This window comes from Octodon degus, unplaced genomic scaffold (assembly GCF_000260255.1).
Source record: "Octodon degus isolate 3935 unplaced genomic scaffold, OctDeg1.0 scaffold00136, whole genome shotgun sequence".
Classification (NCBI taxonomy): domain Eukaryota; kingdom Metazoa; phylum Chordata; class Mammalia; order Rodentia; family Octodontidae; genus Octodon; species Octodon degus.
In genome coordinates this window covers 3289456-3309608 of record NW_004524712.1, presented here as the reverse complement: position 1 = coordinate 3309608, position 20153 = coordinate 3289456, and the positions used below count along the sequence as shown (strand labels likewise).

Here is a 20153-nt window from a genome sequence, read left to right as displayed (position 1 = left end):
GCACCAGCATGGCCTTCCAAGTCTGACTCTCATTTTGCCTAATCCCCCAGATGAGAAACATGCTTGCAGCCTGCCTGAGGAGCCTGCCTCCAGGCTGGGGTAGTCAGGAGAGGCCCTGCACCCTGGACCCTGCAAAGTATGCTTACCCATCAGCAGGTGCCACCACCCAGAGCCCTTGCTGAGAGTGTGAGGCTTGTCATTTCCTTGGCTCAGAAATCTGTAATCTTTTGACAAGTCTCTTTCATCAATTCTGGATGCCTCTTGCTAAAGTAGATCAATTATTCAGGCAGGATGGGGAGGTTGGGCAGGGAACCCAGGAAGAAAAACAAATTAAGCTTTTAAAGGTTGAACAATTCATATGGGCTGGGTGGAGATGAGTGATGGGGCTTCCCGTTTCAGAAGGGGGCAGGGGCGACTTCTTGAGGAGAAACAGCAGTTTGCAATTAACACCTCCAAATCCCTCTGCACAGTTTTCTGCCATCTTCTTCTGGGTCCAACTCAACAGGCATAGACCCCCAGGACAGCTCACACATCCAGCGAGTGCCCTTCCTGGCAGTGGCTTAGCAGTGACAGCCACCACTGCTGCATGCTGAAGCCCTCCCACACGGAAGCCTGGGCTGCCCTGACCAGGTAGACTGGCCTTTACCCTCTGCCTCTTGCTTGTTCTGGGTCACACAGAGCTGTCCATAGGCTTGATGCTGCTGAAAAATGCTGTATTTTATTTATCCATTACTGCTGGGGGTGTAATCCAAGCTCTTGAGCATGCCAGGCAAGCACTCCTCCACTGAGCTACACAGCCAGCTCCACAGGCTTTTAACTTTTAACCATCTCTCTTAAAAGAAGCACACTCATCTCTAGTAGAAAGCACCCCCAAAGGGCTGGCCAGAAAACTCAGCAAATGAAAGCACCTGCTTAGGTAGATACAGGGACCAGGGTTTGATTCCCAGCGTGCCATGCCAGCCCCAGCATACCTTGCCTGGGGTGCACTGAGACAGCAATTGAGACTGGGTATGGTGGCACATGCCTGTAATCCCAGTACTTGGGAGGCTGAAAACAAGAGCATTACTACAAGTCTGATCTGTGTAGTGAGACCCTGTAGACGCTATAATAAATACATAAAAAGAACAAGAAAAAAAGAAAACTCCCTCAGGTCTTCTATATCCTGTCATCCATGTGAACTTTCTGGAGGAAGTGGAAGGTACAAAAATGCTTATGAACAGTGAAAAAAACCGCCATTACCAGGGGTGCTCTTTCTGTTCCAGTGTAAAGTGTGGCAACTGCAAGCATTGTGAGTTTGTTTACCTAATGGGAATCCCACTAATGATCATCCAGATCCATTTACAAGTATGTTGTTGTAAAGACATAGAAGAGCATTTCATCTCTCACAGTACACAAAAGGTCAATGTAGGACGCTGGCCCTGCCACTCAGCAAGACCTTGAGCAATGATGTACTTGACCTGTCTTAGCCTCCACATGCTCATCTATAAAACAGGAACTATACAACCTTGCCTGCAGGGTTGTAAGAATTTAAGAACATGGAGTATTATTTGGCCATAAAGAAGAATAAAATCATGTCCTTTGGAGAAAAAAAAATGAGTAGAACTGAAGAACATGTTCAGTAAAATAGACCAGGCTCTGAAAATTAAATATCACATTTTCATTTATATAAGAAACCTAAATATAAATAAAATAAAGGAGACATGAGGAAGAGGATTAAAATGTGCATGTACCAATTCCCCCAAACAAACATCACTATTCTATATTACTAGCATGTGCTAATCTTTAAAAAGGTCAAATGCCTATGTGGCCAGAGTCTCACACCCACTCGGAGCTCAGCAGGGGGCTTTTGCTGCTGCTGCTGCTGCTGCTGCTGCTGCTGCTGCTGCTGCTGCTGCTGCTGCTCCTGCTGCTGCTCCTGCTGTTACTGCATTAGATGCACAAACCTGGGCCCAAGTCCTCGCTCTTCTTCTTACTGCTAGTTTGACCTCAGATGGATTGCATAGGCGTCCAGAGATTTCAGGTTTACATCTGTGAAGTATGAGTAATCTGCCTTGCGGTTAGGTGTAGGTTGCAACCCTATACTGAAAAACCAAGCTGTGATGGTTTAGACCAACAGGGATGCCTCAGCCTCCTTCCACGCTTCCAGGGAGCTGCTGTAGCGACCGTTCAGCTCTATCACTGGTGGGGAGCAGCAAGTCTGTGACTCTCTGGGGCTCCCTTGGCTTTTTCTTGTTGTCCCAGTGTGACTGCTGTTCTTGTCAGGCATTGCTCTTATTTTGGGTGTGGAGAAGGAAAAAAGGAAGGGGTAGAATACCTGCTTCTTCCTATCAGAAAAGCAAACGCTTTCCTAAGCCCTTCCTGCCAATGCATGCTCACATCTTATTGACCAGAACTGGGGTGACACAGAGCTTGTCAGCCAACAGTGTCTGCGGCTTCTACAAGTGGAACTGTTCTAAGAATAGGCCAGCTAGCATATGTTAACACACTTTGTAAGTGCACTGCAAAACTAAGTTGTTATCCTTACCAAGTCCTTGTCGGAAGGAGAGGCCAGTCAAGTGGTAAGTGATGACTATATTGTTCAGGGCTTTTAACCCACACTGAGATAAATGGAAGGCGTTTGCAAGGTGATGGCTGCTTTAGTCCCAGCTGACAGGCCATATCCTCTTTTTAGCTAAGCTGGAGGTAATCCTGTTTCATTCCGCTAGTGAGATGATGCTTGGATTGGACTTGGTGGATTCAATTGTCTCTGCTTGACATAAGTGTGAGGCTACATCCTGGATAAGTATGGCAGATTCCTAGGAAGAGCAGGAGATATTCCTGGAAGACCCACTCCCTAGTAATAGGATTATGTTAAACTAATAATAGGTAGTATCCCTAATGCGTGCCCTCCCCACCCTTGTAGTCTCCTGATGTTGTTAATAAGCACCTGTTACCTTCTAGTAGCTTTGTTGAGGCATAACTTGCATACCCTAAAACTCTGTTTTAGGTTTACAAATGAATGGATCTTAGAAAATTTACACAGTGATGCAACCACCCATGTCATCTAGTTTTAGAACAATTCCACCTCCCCTCAGAGATCCATTGGGCTCCTTTCCAGGCCATCCCCATTCTTCCTTCCAGCAGACAACAGCAGTTCTCCTTCTCTTTGTAGGTTTCTTTTCTAGACGTTTCACCTTGAAGGAATTTTGTGTCGTGTGCCCTTCTGTGTCTGGCCTCTTGCAGTTAGCTTGCTTTGAAGGCTCATCCATATTGTAGCATTCAGCAGTAATGTGTTATTTTTGATTGCAGGGTAGTATTCCATTTTGCAAATATACCACAATTTTGTTCATCAGTTCACCAGTTGATGAATATTTAGGCTTTTTTCATTTGGTAACTAGGATGAATAGCGCTACTGTGAACTTTGAGGATGTACTTTAATTTCTGTTCGGTAGGTCTCTAGAAGCAGATTTGCTGGCTCCTGTGGTGAATTTATATTTAACATTTTAAGAACTTGTCAGTCATCTAAAGCAAGTGCAACGTTCTACTTTTCCACCAACAATGTATGCGAGCTACAATTATTTCACTTCCTTGCCAACATCTGTTAATATTTGTCTATTTTTTATTATGTATTTGGTACAGGATCTCACTACAGAGCTCAGACTTGTAGTGATCCTCCTGTTTTCAGCCTCCTCAGTGCTGGGATTGCAGGCATGTGCCACTACGCCCAGTCTGGATGGCCGGCTCAGCATCCCCGGACAGGGCCTGCATACCATGAGGTACCAGGGATTGAACGCGGTCCCTGTGCTTGCCTAAGCAGGCACTTAGTCTGCTGAGCTATCTCGCCCAATATTTGTCTTTTTCATTATGACCATTCTATTGGGTATGAAGTGGTTATTCATTTTGCTATTAATTCAATTTTCCAAATGATTAAAGGCACTGGATGTTTTTCTGTGTGTTTATTAGCTCTTTGCATATCTTCTTTGGTGAACTGTCTTTTCAAGGTATTTGACTATTTTCGAGTAGATTTTATTTTTAAAGCAACTATAAAGATATAGCAAAATCAAGCAGGAAGTACAGAGTTCCCAGCTACGTGGTACCTGAATAAGCCACAGCTTCCCCGCCACCTGTTATCCTTGATGAATCTTTGGAGCACCACCACCCTGAGTCTCTAGTTTGCTTTGTGGCTATGGGTGTTGTACACTCTATGGATATAAAAAAATGTATAATGACAAATATCCACTGTCATAGTATTATATAGACCAGTTCATTGCCTTATAAATTCGGTGGGCTGGTAAGATAGCTCAGCTGACTAAGTGCCTATGTAGGCAAGCACAGGGCCCAGGGTTCAATCCCCAACACCACATGTGGCACCAGCCCTGCCCTTGGGCACACTGAGCCAGCCATGGAGACCAGGAATGGTGACGCACACCTGTAATCCCAACCCTGTGGAGGCTGAAAACAGAAGAATCACTGAAGCCAATCTGCGTAGTGAGACCCTGTACCAAATACATTTAAAACAAAAAATTCCTTGTTCTTTGCTTATTCATCTTTCCCGCCCTCCTAACTGCTAGCAGCCACTCGGTGGCTTTTTGGTCCCATAATTCTGCCTTTCCTAGAATGCCATATAGTTGGGAGCACATGATATCCATCCCTTTGAAGTTGGCTTCCTGCACTCACTGCTATGCATTTAAATTCAATTCATGTTCTGTTTATGGTTTGCCTGCTCATTTCTTTTTGGCACTGAATAATACTCCATTCTGTGGCTATACCGTGGCTTATCCATTCACCTACTGAAAGACAACTTTTTTGCTTCCAAGTTTTGGCAATTATGAATAAAGTGGCTCTAAAACATCCATGTGTAAGTTTTTGTGCAGCCATATTTTTTTTTACTCATTTGGGTACATGCCAAAGAGCATAATTGCTTGAGCTTGTAGTAAGAATATGTTTGGTTTTGTAAGAAACAGCCAAAATGTATTCCAAGTGACTGGGCCACCGTACATTTCCCCAGTGGAGGGCGGAGTCTTGTCATTCCACTTCCTGCCAGCATTTGCTGGTGTCAGTGTCTAAGACTTTGGCCATTTGAATAAATGCACTATGGCATCTTGCTTAATTTTAAATTCTTTGTAGACGTAGGATAGTAAGCATCTTTCATATGCTTCTCTGCATCTCTTCATCTTCTTTGGTGAGCTATTAAGACAAGGTGTTGGAGCCAGGGAGATGGCTCAGTGGAATAAGTGCTTCCCTGGCAAGCGCAAGGGCCTGAGTTCAATCCCTAGTTAAGAAAAAAAAAAAAAAAAAAAAAGACAAGGTGTTTTCCCAGGCATTATCCATTTCCTAAGTGAATTGTTTCTGTCCTTACTGTTAAAAGTTCTTTGAATATTTTGGTTAATAATCGTCTATCAGACATGACTTTTGCAAATATTTTCTCCCAGGCTGACTCCTCTTCTTATTTTCTTGACTTTTGTTCATTTATAAGCTGGGTTGTTTGCTTTCTTATTGATTTGAAAATGTCTTTTAAAAACTCTGGCTGCAAGTCATTCATTGACTATATAATTTAATGATCTCCCAGCTTGTGGATTGTCTTCATTTTCTTAATAGTGTCTTTTTAAGGGCAAAAGATTTTTAATTTTGGTGAAGTCCAAATTCTTAATATGTTTTCTTATAACTTGTACTTTTTTCCCCTGTATTTTAGGGAAGGGTCTATAGGGTATTCAGGGTCTTACTCCTAGATCAGACTCATAGTGATTCTCCTGTTTACAGCCTCCCAAGTGCTGGGATTATAGGCACGTGCCACCATGTCCAGTCTCAATTGCCATCTCAGTGTGCCCCAGGGTGGGGGCCGGCACAGCAGGCCAAGGGATCAAACCCCAGCCACTGTGCCTGCTTGCAGGCGCTTTAATCTGCTGAGCTGTTTGTCCATCCCTAGCTTGTATTTTTGGTATGGATTAAAAAAATCAAATTCACTGTGGTTTTCTACTGTTTTCTTCTAAAAGTTTTATAGCTTTAGTTCTTTCGTTTATATCAACGTCAATTTTTAGTTAATTTACAGTTACCCATGGGAGCAGAGTCTAAATCCATATCTACCCATGGGAATGTCTAGTTGTTTCAGCATTATTTCTTGAACTCCCCTCAAATCACCTCAGCACTCTTTAAAAAAAAATCAGTTGACATAAACACTAGTTTATTTCTGAGTTCTCTAGTTTATTCCATTGACCGATATATCTTCCTCACCAATGCCACACTGTGGATTACTGTAGCTCCACCAAATGTTTTAAAGCTTGTAAATGTAAGTCCTTCTTTTTCTCCTTTCCTTTTTTTAAAAATGTATTTAGTACAGGGTCTACAGGGTCTCACTAGACAGATTGGATTCCTAGTAATTCTTCCTATTTTTCAGCCTCCCAAGCACTGGGATTACAGGCACACCACCAAGCCCAGTCTCAATCACCTGCTCAGCACACCCCGGATTACAGGCACACCACCAAGCCCAGTCTCAATCACCTGCTCAGCACACCCCGGGGGTGGGGCCACCACAGCCTGCCAGGGATCACACCCCGGTCCCTGCATCTGCCTAAGCAGGTGCTTTAGTCTCCTGAGCTATCTGGCCGGCTCTTTTTTTCCCCCCTTTTTTGACCATTCTGGTTCCTTTACATTTCTATATTACTATTAAGATTGGATTGCTACTTTCTAAAAAATAGAATGAAACTCATTGAGATTTTGTTGTAACTTGTTTAATCCAAAGATAATTTGCAAAAAGTTGCCATCTTAAAATTTTTCACTTTTCCTAACCATTTACAATGTGATGTTTCCATATTTATTTAGAACTTAATTTCTCCCAACAATGACATTATAGTGGAATGTGTATAAATTTTTCACTTCTGTTAAATTTATTCCAAGTATTTTGCCATTTTTATACTATTAAAAATGAAATGATTTCTTTTCTCTTGGATTTTTGTCTGTATATAGAGATAAAGATCAGTTTTTGCATGTTTATTTTATATTTTGAGACCTCACTGAACTAGTATTAGTAGTTTTGGTAGTATTTTGGTAGCTTCCTTGGAATTTTATACAGATAGAAACATGTAAAAATACAATTTTCCCTCTGTCTTCCTCCAAATTTGGTTGCCAAGCATCTGCTACAGAATTTGAAATTTTATAAAATACTTTTTGTGAAAGGTTAAGAAATTTCTCACAAAGAAAGAACTGCGATGAGTGGAAGGGAAAAGAAAATAGATATGCACATAATATAGATAAGATAGTTATCCTCCGGACTTCCTTAGTACACTGTAGAAACAGTTTGTGCTTATAGCCTGACCAATTGCACATGCCTGTTTCTCGTAATTTGAGCAACTAATTTGAAGATCACAACATGTAATATGCTAACCATTGTTAATCTATTATCTTGTTTTGAAATTCTGTATCATTGTTTCTCTCTCTCTCTCTCTCTCTCTCTCTCTCTCTCTCTCTCTCTCTGATTAAAAAAATAAGAGTGCAGAGTGGGGCTCCCCAGTGCAGCCAGCGTGATGACTAGAGGGAAGTAGGGTTTTCACAACGGGGCTGCTGTGGTGTTGTGGTTTGTGTCTAGTTGTCCTCCCCCCCAAAGCCTCATGAAGTCATGGGGTGGCTTCTGGAGTTTGTGATTATTGTGGGTGTGGACAATGCACCCTCCCTGGAGCAGGCAATTTGTATTACAATGTAAGGAGGGGACAGAGGCTAGCGAGCTGCCTGAGCTGCTGCCACGCCCTCACTCTCTGCTCTTTGCCACTGCCATGAACTGCTGCCCTCTGCTATGTGCTGCTCTGCTTTGGAGCTGCCTTAGGGTGGACTGAAACTTCCACTGACTGTGAGCTAAATAAACCTTTCCTCCCTTCATTTTGGCTGTCATTGTCCCAACAATGAGAGAAGAGTGACTGAGACATGGGGGGACGGCATCAGGAAGACTCCACCATGCTACAAGGCGTTTAGCCTTGCTTACTCATTTCCAAGGAGCTAAGGGAAGGGAACTGCTACAAGAGTTGGCCAAGCAATGGCCATGACTCATCCACATGGCTGACACTGACAAAGGATCTACAAACTGCAGTACAGGGTTTCAGGGCAAATCCTGAGGGGATTTGACTGACCTTGGCAGATACAAAAGTTACATTTCTTGTTATATAGGTCTTGCTTTATCTTGATCTTAACCATCCAGCAGAAAATTATAAAAATGAAGTATAAAAAGTAAAGCCATATTAATATGCTAAGCTATAAAAGGCTCAAGTCAACAACTTCTGACATTGCCAGCCCTGCGGATAATCCACTATTATTATGGACTACTGGACTATATTGGAATATTTTGCTGAATTCACATACGTACAATATTTAAATGGTATTGGAATGTCCATCTCTGACAAAACTAAACAAAAAAGGGGATACAAATGAAGGACCATTTTTTTGTATCTGTATATACAAGACAGTTAGGATAGACATACAGGTACTTTCTCTTAATTCAATGAGAAAAAGATTTGTACTAATAGTGTTTGGACAGGATATCATGACTGCATCTTGTACTATGAATAACCACTATGAAGACAACAATATGCAATGTATTAATTATTGCAACTGTCCTACTGACACGGTTTTTTTATTCTTTATTTTTCTTTTTCTTTTCTTTTCTTTTTACATCAGACGGATAATGTGCCCACGTCGTAACAAGGCTTGAGGGAGGCACATCTCATGCATAAGGCATGAATACCCAATCATCACGCTCATGAATCAAATTGTTTTGAAACTGTCTCATTGCTATTTGTTTCTCAATAAAATTAATTTAAAAAAAGAGAAAGACATGCTCAGGTGTGGTGATGGAACAGTGAAGGAACGGCTATGAGAAGGACATGCTTAAGAATGGTGGCAGGGACATCGATGATGAGACAGAAAATGTTTTATTTTTTAATCCCTTTCCAAAACATTGGACTGCCTCATACATTTTTCTTTTATCTCTGTGAAGAAATGGCTTGTTCCCTTCTCACTAACTGGCAGGCCTCCTCTCTTTGGCAGAGAGTGGCTGTCCTACCCTTTCCAAATAAGAATTGGTAACAGTGACACAGGTTGCCAACAGATTCCAAGAAGGCCCTGTATGAGACCCCCATACAGGGGGTCCCACAGCAGCGATACCAGACTCTAAAAACCATACCTCTTCCTCTCCTGAGGAGATTCTTTTGAATAATTTCTCATTATTTAACATGTAAAGGCTATTATGGCTATGTGAGCTATTATCTGTTTATGTTGACTATTAATAAATTATTAGACCATATTGTGTGGGTTTTAATAACTCCACAGGAAGAAAAGTGTGGCTAGAAGGTGAAATCTCAAGTAATTACAAATTTATAGTTTGAGTTTATTTTTCCTAACACATAGAAGTTGTTCACTTACAAGTAAATTAAATACATAGGGCTTTTGGCCTTATTTAGGATTCTGGTCATGCATGGAGAAGAAACTCAGAGTAGACACACAGCTCCTGGGGGAATCCCCTGCTGGGACAGCGACAGCAGGGACCATCCAAGACGGGAGCCTGACAGTTGTTAGGTTGAACGGAGCAAGTCTTAGCTCCTCTGCGTGAGCTGGACAGGCAGGTTGGCAGGCACTGCAGTGCGTGGTGAGGCAGGGACTGCACATGCATCATTCTAAATCAGCCTTGAAATAGGGGCCCCCAAGATGGCTTGCTTGACTGCCTCTCATATGAGACCCAGGAAGCCACACAGTACCTCTCACCCACGTGCCCTTGCTTGTTGGAGAAACACAGGCATGTGGCAGTTTGAAAATGAGGATTAGAATGTCAGCTGGGGGGAATCTTAACAAACTGTGCTCTGGGGGTCAGGCCGAGGTAGAGAATACAACCACCTTCAGCTGCAAAATGGAAATGGGCTCAAATTATTTTCATGTCAGCTAGGATTTTAAAATCAATACCGAGCCTCCTTGATACATTCTTATTCTTTCTCTTCTTTTCTTGCTGTCTGCTGAGGGCGATGATGTATTCCCTTCTCCAGGTAGCTGTGGAAATAAAACCCCTGCCCTGTGCTTGGTGTAACTGCACAGGTCCGTCAGCTGCCATGCAAGTGAGAATGCCCCAGGCCTCACGGTGCTCCCAGGTACGAACGTGCCCGGCTCTCCACATCATTTGTCAGCTTGTTTCCCCTTTGCTGGAAAGGGCCACTTAATCCACTTTCTCCCCTCATTGCTACCCCTGGGACCTGGGGGGCGATCTTTCCTAGGGTATCTGACTGCCCAGGTTCTGTGGGTGAATTGTTTAAACAATAGTTTTCCTCAGGATAGTCATTCTTACCCTTGGTGCTAGAAACTAGGTTTGGACATAAAACAGCCTCATGCTTTAGGATCACAGAGTGTTGATGTAGGGAGCTATTAAAAAATCTTCATTAATATTTCCCCAAGTTAGGATTTCATGAAACTGTATGATGCTAGCAGATAGCAAAGTCTTTTGTGAACATAAACAACTGTAAATACCTATGACATGATTGACAAGAAGGAAGGGGGAGGAGGGAGGGTCCAGGAGAGAGTGGGAGACAGGTGGGGACATTCAGGCAGAGGCAACAAAAGGAGCCAAGCCTGGAAGGAAACATCCATAGTGTAGTCTGGCCTCTCCTGATTGTTCAGATGGCTGAGTAAGAGCTTGTGCAGAGGCAGCCAACGACAATGAGGTCAGGTAGTGTCCTGTCTGTAGACTGAGAGGAGCAATGGAAACTGTGGGAAGAATTTGGGACACACTCCTGACAGCAAGCAGATGCTCTGAGGGTTACAATGCAGGGAGTGACACGGCCATATACACCATGTAGTAAGAGCCCTCCAACTGCAGTAGAATAAAGTGGGTTAAGGAGAGCAAGGCACAACAAGGAAGGCCACTGGAAGGCATGAGACAGTAGCTCGGGACACAGAGACTCCAGTGATCCACCCTGCTCTGTCGTGGGCTTGCTTGGCCTGAATTCCAAGGGTCATGGTAAGGAAGCCCGCAAAATGGAGGGACCTTCTACCATTGGAGGATCTTGGGAATGGAAGAGGAACAGCTGGGCCATACAGCCTTGGGCAGCTTAAGAAATTTAAGGGAGGGCCAGCAGCAAAGTCTCCAGTGGGGCAGGGTGGGGAGGGGCATCGAGCATGGACTCGGAGGCCAGTAATAGCAGCCCCACTCCTCTGAATAGCTCACCAGGCTAGGGCGTGATCCAGACTCTACAAAGAATGATGGAAGAGGGGGCTCTGGAGAGCACAATGGGGTTCATTCATGGACTTACCCACTTGCTTGTTGCCACAGTAACATGTCAAGGGTTTCGCAGATCTGGGAGAGAGGGAAAAAACAACACAAAACTAAACAAAAAACCCTGAGTTACAGTACTCAAAGCAAATTAGGTCACTGTTACGAGTTATTAATTTTAATGCATTAAGAAAAGTGAGCAGGGAGAGTGGAGGGGTTTTTTTTTTTCCTAAACATGGCAAATGGGAAACAGCAAAAAGTACAACAATAATTATGCTGAAAGCAAAGTGAAGTGTTCCATAAAATGTAAGAAATGAACAAATTACATGCCCCTCCTTCCTCTTCCCTCAAGTGTAGTTAGGAGTTGGTGAGGTGGGGGCTGGGCTGCTTCCGCGCGGCTCTCTGATGCAGTTACGGGCTCTCATCGCTCGGCTTTGTGTGTGTCACATGGTGGCGTTACTCAAGCCGGGCTAGGATTCAACGGGGAAGAGAAAGCACAGAGGGCCATTTTTCTGGGCTGAGTTATGTTTAGCATGGAATTGCGCTCAGGCAAATGTGCAGCCTGATGAGGGGGAATTGGAAGCCATGAATAGCTTCTCCAGGAGCGCTCGTGCCCACGGGGACTCCAGGCAGGCTGGTGTTTTGGTTTCTAGGTCTGGTTAACTCACTGTGGCAGCCTCCTTCCGCGGTGGAGCACTGGGTCTCTGGGCCGCGAATCTGGGTCATGTGCAGCTCAGGCTCGAAGACGCTTTGTTTGGCTTTGTTCAGAGTCATTTGACTTTCTTTTTTCTGGTTGTCGTCTCATTTTTATTTGCTAGCACCCTGTCCTGTTTTTGCTGTGCATCTTCTTGAACAATGTGGAAATGCTCCATTCACCGCATCACTAGATGATGTGATGTGTGGAACTGACTGCCTTTGTTCTCCACACGGAAGCGCTTCCTCTCGCCTGGACTCTGTCTTGCTTCCTGGGCACACCCTCACCGCGCATGCGCCCACCTTCCTCCCTGGATTATCCATCAGCCCATGATGGGCATTTGAGGCTGCAGTAGGGAAGCTGGGCTTCAGCTCTCACTCTGGCTACTTCATGTTCTTTCCTGGAATTGGTGACCCTGCCCTCCTTCAAACTCTCTTCTCTTCCGCCACGTGAGATTATTTTTTCTCTTCTGCTTTCCTATTCTGTCTGACTGCCTTGTTTACCAATGCCAATCAGCTGGCCTTGAACACTGCCCGCTCTCTAAACCCAGCTCTGTGTCCACATTCTTAGAAGCTCCTGAGAGGTTGTGTACATCTCACCTTGACTTCGCTGCCTCCCTCCCTGTGTCTCTTCCTTTGTTGCTGAGGGTAATTTTGCTCACTTCCGGTGGAAATGATAAATAGGCAAAGTGTTAAGGAGCTCCTTTAGTGTGAAGGGCCCCCCACTTTGAATGCCAGGAACTACCAACACTTAAGGTGACTTCTGGCAATCGCAGATGCAACTCTGTTGCTCTCCATGATTTTTGGCTGGTAGATACCTTGAGGGTTTTCACCCCTGAATGCTGGCTGCTGTTGGTGCCAGTGGGCTCTGCTGTTACCTCCCCTAGTGAACCTCCTCAGCTCATATCCTTCAGATAGAAAACACAAGGAAGCAAAAATATACCGTAAGGAAGAGGCCTTATTAAGTCTTATGCTGGAGAACAGTACATGGAGAGACCTACTAAGGGTAGAGGGACATTGCTTATCTAGAACAAAAGACAGGGCTGGGGAGATGGCTCAGAGGAATAAGTGCTTCCCTGGCAAGCTCAAGGGCCTGAGTTCAATCCTGGGTTCCACCAAAAAAAAAAAAAAAAAAGAAGAAGAAGGAGTATCACTATGAGTCCAGTCTACATAGTGAGACCCTATAGACTCTGTACTAAATACATTTTTTAAAAATCTAAAAAAAACAAATAGAACAAAAGACAGGCTCACATATATGTGGTACCTTGCCAGCTGACCACAGACTTCTTGCTTACTTTGGGATAGGACTGGAGGCTCCTTGCAGACTGGATTGAAAGTACCCATGGAAGGCAGGAATCATCCAGAGAGGGTGCCCTGTGGAGGCATCTGGAATGTGCTGGGAACAGAGCTTGCCCCATCCTAAGCAAAAGTCTCTGTGAGCAGCCATGGGCATCTGGTATATCTGTAGCTGGCATCAAGGTGCTTGGAACAGGTGTGGCATTGAAAAAAAGAAAAGTATCTCTTGGAGAGCGTCGACTCTCTCTTGTTTCCCTGTCTTCCTCTATTTCCAGGTTGACTTCATTCATTCATTCATTCATTCATGCTCATGGTTTTACCAGTCATGGTCCTGCCATGGCTGTCAAGCTCAGCGTGTGTCTTTACCCCTTTAGCTGTGGTCAGAGAAACCTAGATATCACCATCCACATAATTCATAAGCACCAAGTACCCATTTGTTTCAACACTAAATTCAGCTTTTCTTCTCCTCTCACTTAAAGAAGAAAATGAATAAATAAAAGAGAGCAAAGCCAAAGTCAGCTTTCCCTTTATCCCTATTACCGTTAAAATACAGCCTCTTCTGGCCCATCATGCACGTGAGGCCCTTGTGTTGGCTGGACCTCGCCACCACCATCACCACCACCCCAGCATGTGGTAGGGAATACTTCTGAATTCTGAAGGGGCCCATGCCTCCCTCTCTTCCTCCTGCCACCTCCCTCTTGGGTCCCCGGTTGCTTTTTCTCTCTCACCCTTCACAGCTTGCTCAGGGACAGCACCCACCTGTAGTACTTTCTTCTACAATCCGTTTTTCACCTGGAAAGGTCGTCTTTCCACCTTTCAACCCTTTTCATGGCATTCCCAATCTATGCACTGGGACAGGAACGACTTCCCGTTGCCTGAAGGGTGAAGTTGTAAGTATTGCAAGGCCCAGCAAAACCTGGCCTATTGGCAGGTCCTGCCACCCTCGTTTCTGACCATTCCTCCCCATGTAGTGAGTCAGCCTCGCAATGGCATTCTTCACGGGTGCTTTGTCTTGACCCTTGCTCGTGGACTCTACCTTGCCAGAATTCATTCTCTCACTTCTATGCTAAGTGAACTCCTGTTCCTCCCCAAGGTCACCAATACCCCTATGCAGGATGAAGCTCCCTTCTCTGGACCCTGTTGAAAATACCTTGACAGGAGCACATGTCACATCACAGGGCCTTGTGTTGAGTTGTGCTTATTAGATTCCAACTCCTTTGGGAGGTACCAGCTTTGAACTCCCATCCTGCACAAGAGCACTTGACAAGTAGTTGTTTTATTCTTTTCCTCACCTAAATTCTCCATTTATAAATAGGAAAGCTCTGAGGCTTCCTCATAACCTAATTAAAACTGCAGGTCCCAAGGAGGCAATGTTGAGTGAATTGTAGGCTGGAAACACTGCACAGACAGTCTCCTTGGAAGACAATTTCTTTCAGAGGTCGCATATCCAAGAATGATCACACTGTGATGCTGAGAATACAAAAGAGCCCCGTGGGGATGTCCAAGCGATGTTGTATATGTGGTCTTACCTGAGTGTTGCTGGAGGTTAGCAAGTGGAGGCAACAGAAGGATGGGGGGACCCTTAAATTCAAGTATGTTTTCTACCCTGTTGCTAGGTGGCTGTAACAAAAGTCAAGTCCACCTTCTCCTGTAAAAGTAGTCCAAAGGGAGATTGAATTGGGTAAAGGAAATAAGGAAATACTTCAGTTTTTCATGTATCAAAATAACACCACTTTATGGGCTGGGGAGATAGCTCAGTAGAATAAACGCTTGCCTGGCAAGAACAGGGTCCTGAGTTCAATCCCTAGCACCAAAAAAAAAAAATTATTTTATGATCTCTTATGATAAAGACAGGAAGGAAAATGTAAGCCTGGTAGACTCTTGTAGCAATTAGGGAGATCTCAAGCTTAGCATTGCAAAGTGGAAACAAATATGTTGCTGTAGGCAACTGGATAGTATGTATAAATATATGAGTGTGTACACACACAGTCATACACAGAACCAATACTTACTGAATCACTGCTGCGTACAAGCTATGCAGTAAGTCCACATGAATGTGCCTGTGGGTGCTCACACGAGGGCCATGCAGTAGAGAGCTTTTTACTTGGGTCTTTGGGGTGACCCCATCTCACCTGCAGCTCCAGACCCTGGAGGGAAGGCAGATATTTTTTCAGAAGTTAATTTACCTGGTGAGGGCAAAGCTCCATTTTAATTGATTCCCTTTCAAGATCCAAGTAACCTATAATCTTAGCTTAGTCGTCAATATTTTGTCTGCATCATCCCTCAGCCTTCAGCATGCAGATAGTGCAGGCTGAGCACTAGTGTCACGGCTCAGCATGAAAAAGAAGAGCAGCTCAGGGTAATAATCCGCTTTTGATTTTTTTCTCCTTTCCTTTCCTACGCCCTCTCTCAAATCCACTGAAACAGGGGAAAATCCATAGCGATTAGAAAAACTTCTGACTGAGACATCTTTTTCCTTTCTCTTTCATTTTCTCCCTCACTCTCTTTAGTATTCAGAAGGCACCCGAGTAGCAGAGGCTTCCATGATGCTTGGCTGTGCGCAGCATCCCAACCACAGATGGGAGAAGCGGTGCGCCTTGGAGATGTGCGGCTCTGCCTAGCGCGAGGCCAAGTGGCTTCCCTTACACTGTCAGGCAGAGTTCTGGAGGCAGGTCATTTGGGTAGGGCTGCCACAGCACAGGGCCTTCTGCAGAGGCAAAGAGAGGGCATGCAGGTAGCAATTAAGCACAGAGTCGCTTCACTGCCTCAGCTACTCAAAGAGCTCTTCCCATGGTCCTCCAGAGCTGTGTTTATCTCTGCAAAGCCCGAGAAGGAAAACACAGAAGAAGTTCTGGTGTGGCTTGAAAGGGGCCTGCCGTGATAACCATGTGACAGAATATTCTACTGGACCTAACTAGTTTCAACAACTACATTGGGTTCTGTGCTAGGAACACTCAGTGCTAACTTTCATTCTTTTAGCTCATGGGCTAGGTCTTCCTTTCCCCATCTGACAGAAGAGGCAGGACGGCATAGCTGTGACTGCACACCTCCCTCATAAGTGTGGGACAGAGTGATCCTGTGAGGTTCTATTTACCAATAGAGCAGTGGGATGAAGTGTCACTTGAGAAGGTGAACAAAGAGTCCCAGTATGGTCATACACTAGGCAGCGTTAGGGTCATTTAAAGACCCCCAGGGAAAGAATGCCAGAGTGAGTCCACCCTTAACCAAGTTACTGCACGCATTGGACAGGTTAAACACCAGGATACGGATGCCTCACATCCGGGGGTGTCTGTTTGCTGTGTCAACCTGGTAAAGAGCCCTACTCTCTGCCTGCAAAGATGGAGGAAGGAAGAAGACAGGCCTGAAAAGCCGTAATACCAGAAGGGAAGGGAAGTGAGTGTCTGCCAGCCTGGGGGTGGCCATCAGAGCTCTGGCCAGCGAGGAGTGCAAGAGGCAGATACTAGTCAGCTTTCCTGGCACTGGGACACAGCACCTGACACCCATAATTTAGAGGACGGGAGGTGTAGTTTGGCTTATGGCTCAGGGTACTCAGTCCATGGGTAACAGCTTTAAGGCAGAAACATCACAGTGGACAGGCATGACAAAAGAAAGCTGTTCATCCCATGGCAACCAGGAGGAGCCCTGGTGAGGCAAGGAGACACACCCTCCCAAGGCACATTCCCCAGTGAACCAGCTCTTCTAAGCAGGACCCTCCCAACAGGACATCTAGCTGTGGCCTCTATTGTGATTTGTGTCTAGGTGTTCCCCAAAGCCTCACAGTCATTGGGGAAGGATTTTAGAGTTTGTGATCAACTCTTGATTCAGTGTGGAGATATTGGTCGTGAGTGCTACACCCACCCTGGGGTGGCTAATCTGCATACAAGAAAAACAAGAGAGGTTTGCTAGCCACCACAGCCGCAGCTTCTCCCTTTGTTCTTTGCTATTTTCCACTGCCATGAGTAACTGCCCTTTGCCATGTGCCACTCTGCCTTGGAGCCAGCCATATACGGACTGAAACTTCCACTAGCTGCGAGCTAAATAAGCCTTTCCTTCCCTAATTTTGGGTGTGGGGTATTTTGTTGCAGCAATGAGAGGAAAGCAACCAAGACAACCTCGTTAACAGAGCACGCCATGGATGAGCATTTCACCCTAATGATCCAGTCACCTTCCAAAAGCCCACCTTTGAGCTCAGGAGACTTTGGGGGCATTCTCGATCCAAACCATAACAAGGCTGAAGGGTGGGAGGAGACAGCAGGAGCTGGTGCAGTGCTCTCGCCTTATGGCAGTCCCTGAGGTGTCACCAGAATACTGCCAGAGGACAACGAAGCTTCCTGACTGGCAGCCATGGACAGCAGGAAGTCACAGTGCCCAGGAGGAGAGGACAGAGCCAGGCAAGCTCACAGTCCTTCACATGTGCTCACATGCTGAGCTCATCTCTAACCTGACAGCCTCTTCTGCTTAATCCATAACACCCCTCCCCAGTCTCCCTCGTCCACTCCTGCCTTCTCCACTCTCAGCTCCTCACACTCATCCATTCCTTGAGCTGTCTGTTCTTAGCCTTTCAAGACTCTTGCATATTACTCGCCAGGGTCACAGCAGTCTTGCGGCGGGGCAGGAGGAAACACAGAGAAAATGTACATTCCCCCAAATTTTTGCAAGACCTACAAGGAGAGGAAGGAGCTATGGGAAAGGCTGCCTCTCTCTAGAACAAGACTGTGTACGCTTCCTTTTCTTTTTCCCTAAGAGCACAGCTGTTAGGGAATATCTCTTATACAATTCCTCCTCCGCCTCCTCCACACATGATACATAGGCATGTGCACTCACACATGACACACAGGCATGTACACATGCACACAAAGAGCCACAGTGACCCTGGATAGTCACACCATCAGGGAGGGAATCATGTGATAACAACTTTCACTGTGAGCATCAGAAAAATAACCACGGGGTGTTGGGCGATGAGAGAAAGCTTCTGGCGGAAAGGGATGAGTACACAGCGGGCATTCAGCTAATCAGCACAGTCCAGCAAGACAGAAGGGAGGGCCAGCATGCAAGAGGCCATATTTGCTTAAAAAGGCAAGGATTTTAATGCAGCAAAGCAGTTCCTGATCTTTAACACTTCTTCCCAAATGCCCAGCACTCTTGCTGATAATGGTTAATCTTAAGGTCAACTTGATTGGCTTGAAAGAGCCCTGCCTAGCAGGCTCATAAAGAACGCATGTGTCTGGGTGGGTTTTGAGGGCATCTTAGAGACTTAGAGATCTTAGAGACTATATCTGGTTCCTGGCCCCTTCCTTTCTGGCCATTTTCCCGTTATCTCTGCTTCCTGGGTGTCATAAAATGATCAGCTTTGTTCTGCTTCTTCTTCAGCCATGGTGTTTCTGCCTCGGAACTGGCCACCCATGAATTTAACCCACAAGCCAACATAAATCTTTTCTCTTTTAAGTTGTGAACATCAAGTATTTTTTTCCTAACAACAAAAGATACTAATACACTGACTTTAAATACATACTACTCTAGAGCTGGTTTCTAGGAAGAAGCTAACAGAAGCTGGTTTTGGTGTGTAAAGTCAAATATGTTCTTTTTTAATGTATTTAGTACAGAGTCTATAGGGTCTCACTACACAGATTGGACTGGCAGTGATCCTCCTGATTTCTGCCTCCCAAATTCTGGGATTACAGGCATGCACCACCATGCCCAATCTAAGTCAAATGTGTTCTAAGCACAAATGAGCAAACACAATAATGACACAGACTTAATGGGTATTAGACTCTCTCTCTCTCTCTCTCTCTCTCTCTCTCTCTCTCTCTCTCTCTCTGTATGTGTGTGTAAGTAAATCCTCTATATTTTAGAACTCAATCCTTGTTTTATTAAGCAAATGATTTTTGAGTACTTAATAAGTTACTTACTACAACAGGTGGTGGAAGCCACCTATCTGAAAGGTGTGAGCAGGAAAATTAGAAGACCTCATTTGTATTTTGAAATGTCATCTTTTCCTCTACATTGTGGAGAGTAGGCTCGCTAAGAAAGGAGACTAGGGGCAGAGCTAGCAGGTGGATAGATGCATCCAAGTGGGAGCTGAGAGGAGCTTGAACTAAGAAAGATAAGCTGTGAAAGGAACGGAATCAGGAGATGCCTGATCTGCCAGCCATAAAACATCTGTATACTATCATCTCTCTCTGGCAAGCCACCATGACCAATGCCAGAATAGAATGGGTAGCAATCTTTAAGAGTAAGAATAAGGAGCTCATGATTGATTGGTCACAGAGGCTGAGGGAAGAAAGAGACACCATGGAAAGACACTGTATACTCTGGCTTGGGAAGATGGGCAGAGGAATCAGTGAAGATGCTAGAATTCTGAAGGATGACATTTGGAGGGAAAGCCAATAGATTCCATTTCCGGCACATTGACCTAAAGCTGCTTAAAGAGCTTAAAATTTTAAAAGGTGTTTGGCAACTATTAAATGTATGAAGCTAGACTCAAGAGAGAAACCTGTTTCCAGATGTGAGAGGAATTTCAGTGGAAGTCTCAGGGAATACCAAGTTGAGGAAATGGGGGAAAAAATCCACAAGGCAAATGAGAAGAAACTTCCTAAAAAGAAGGAAGGAGGCAGGGGGACCATGATATCTGCAGTCATGGAACCCTAGACAAGGAGAGCAACCCTATTCTAGTGATACAAGGACTGGCCAGAGACCTTGAAACTTAGATCAATGAGACCACAAGTGACTTGAAGAAAGTTGTTTGGTATGAACAGCAGATGAAATACTAGAAAGCTGTGAGTTGTGGGGATGTTGGAGGTAAGAAATTAAGACAGTAAATAAAACAAACTCGTATTGGTTATTTTTCTCTTTGCTGAGGTAAGATACCCAACACCCAGAGTTAAAGGAGGAGCCAAGGATACGGTTCAGTGGCATAAGCACCTGCCTGGCAAGTGCATGGTCCCAAGTT

General features: G+C 44.8%; 1 protein-coding gene and 1 non-coding gene across 4 annotated transcripts in view; one reads left to right on the top strand and one right to left on the bottom strand.

Annotated features, from left to right (window-relative positions):
• Positions 1-20153, top strand: part of Kirrel3 (kirre like nephrin family adhesion molecule 3) — a 583940-nt gene that overhangs the window by 59235 nt on the left and 504552 nt on the right. The gene's annotated exons all lie outside the window — the stretch shown is intronic.
• LOC111812689 lies at positions 8635-8737 on the bottom strand. The gene has a single exon (XR_002818123.1). It is a non-coding gene; the product is annotated as a small nucleolar RNA U13 (small nucleolar RNA).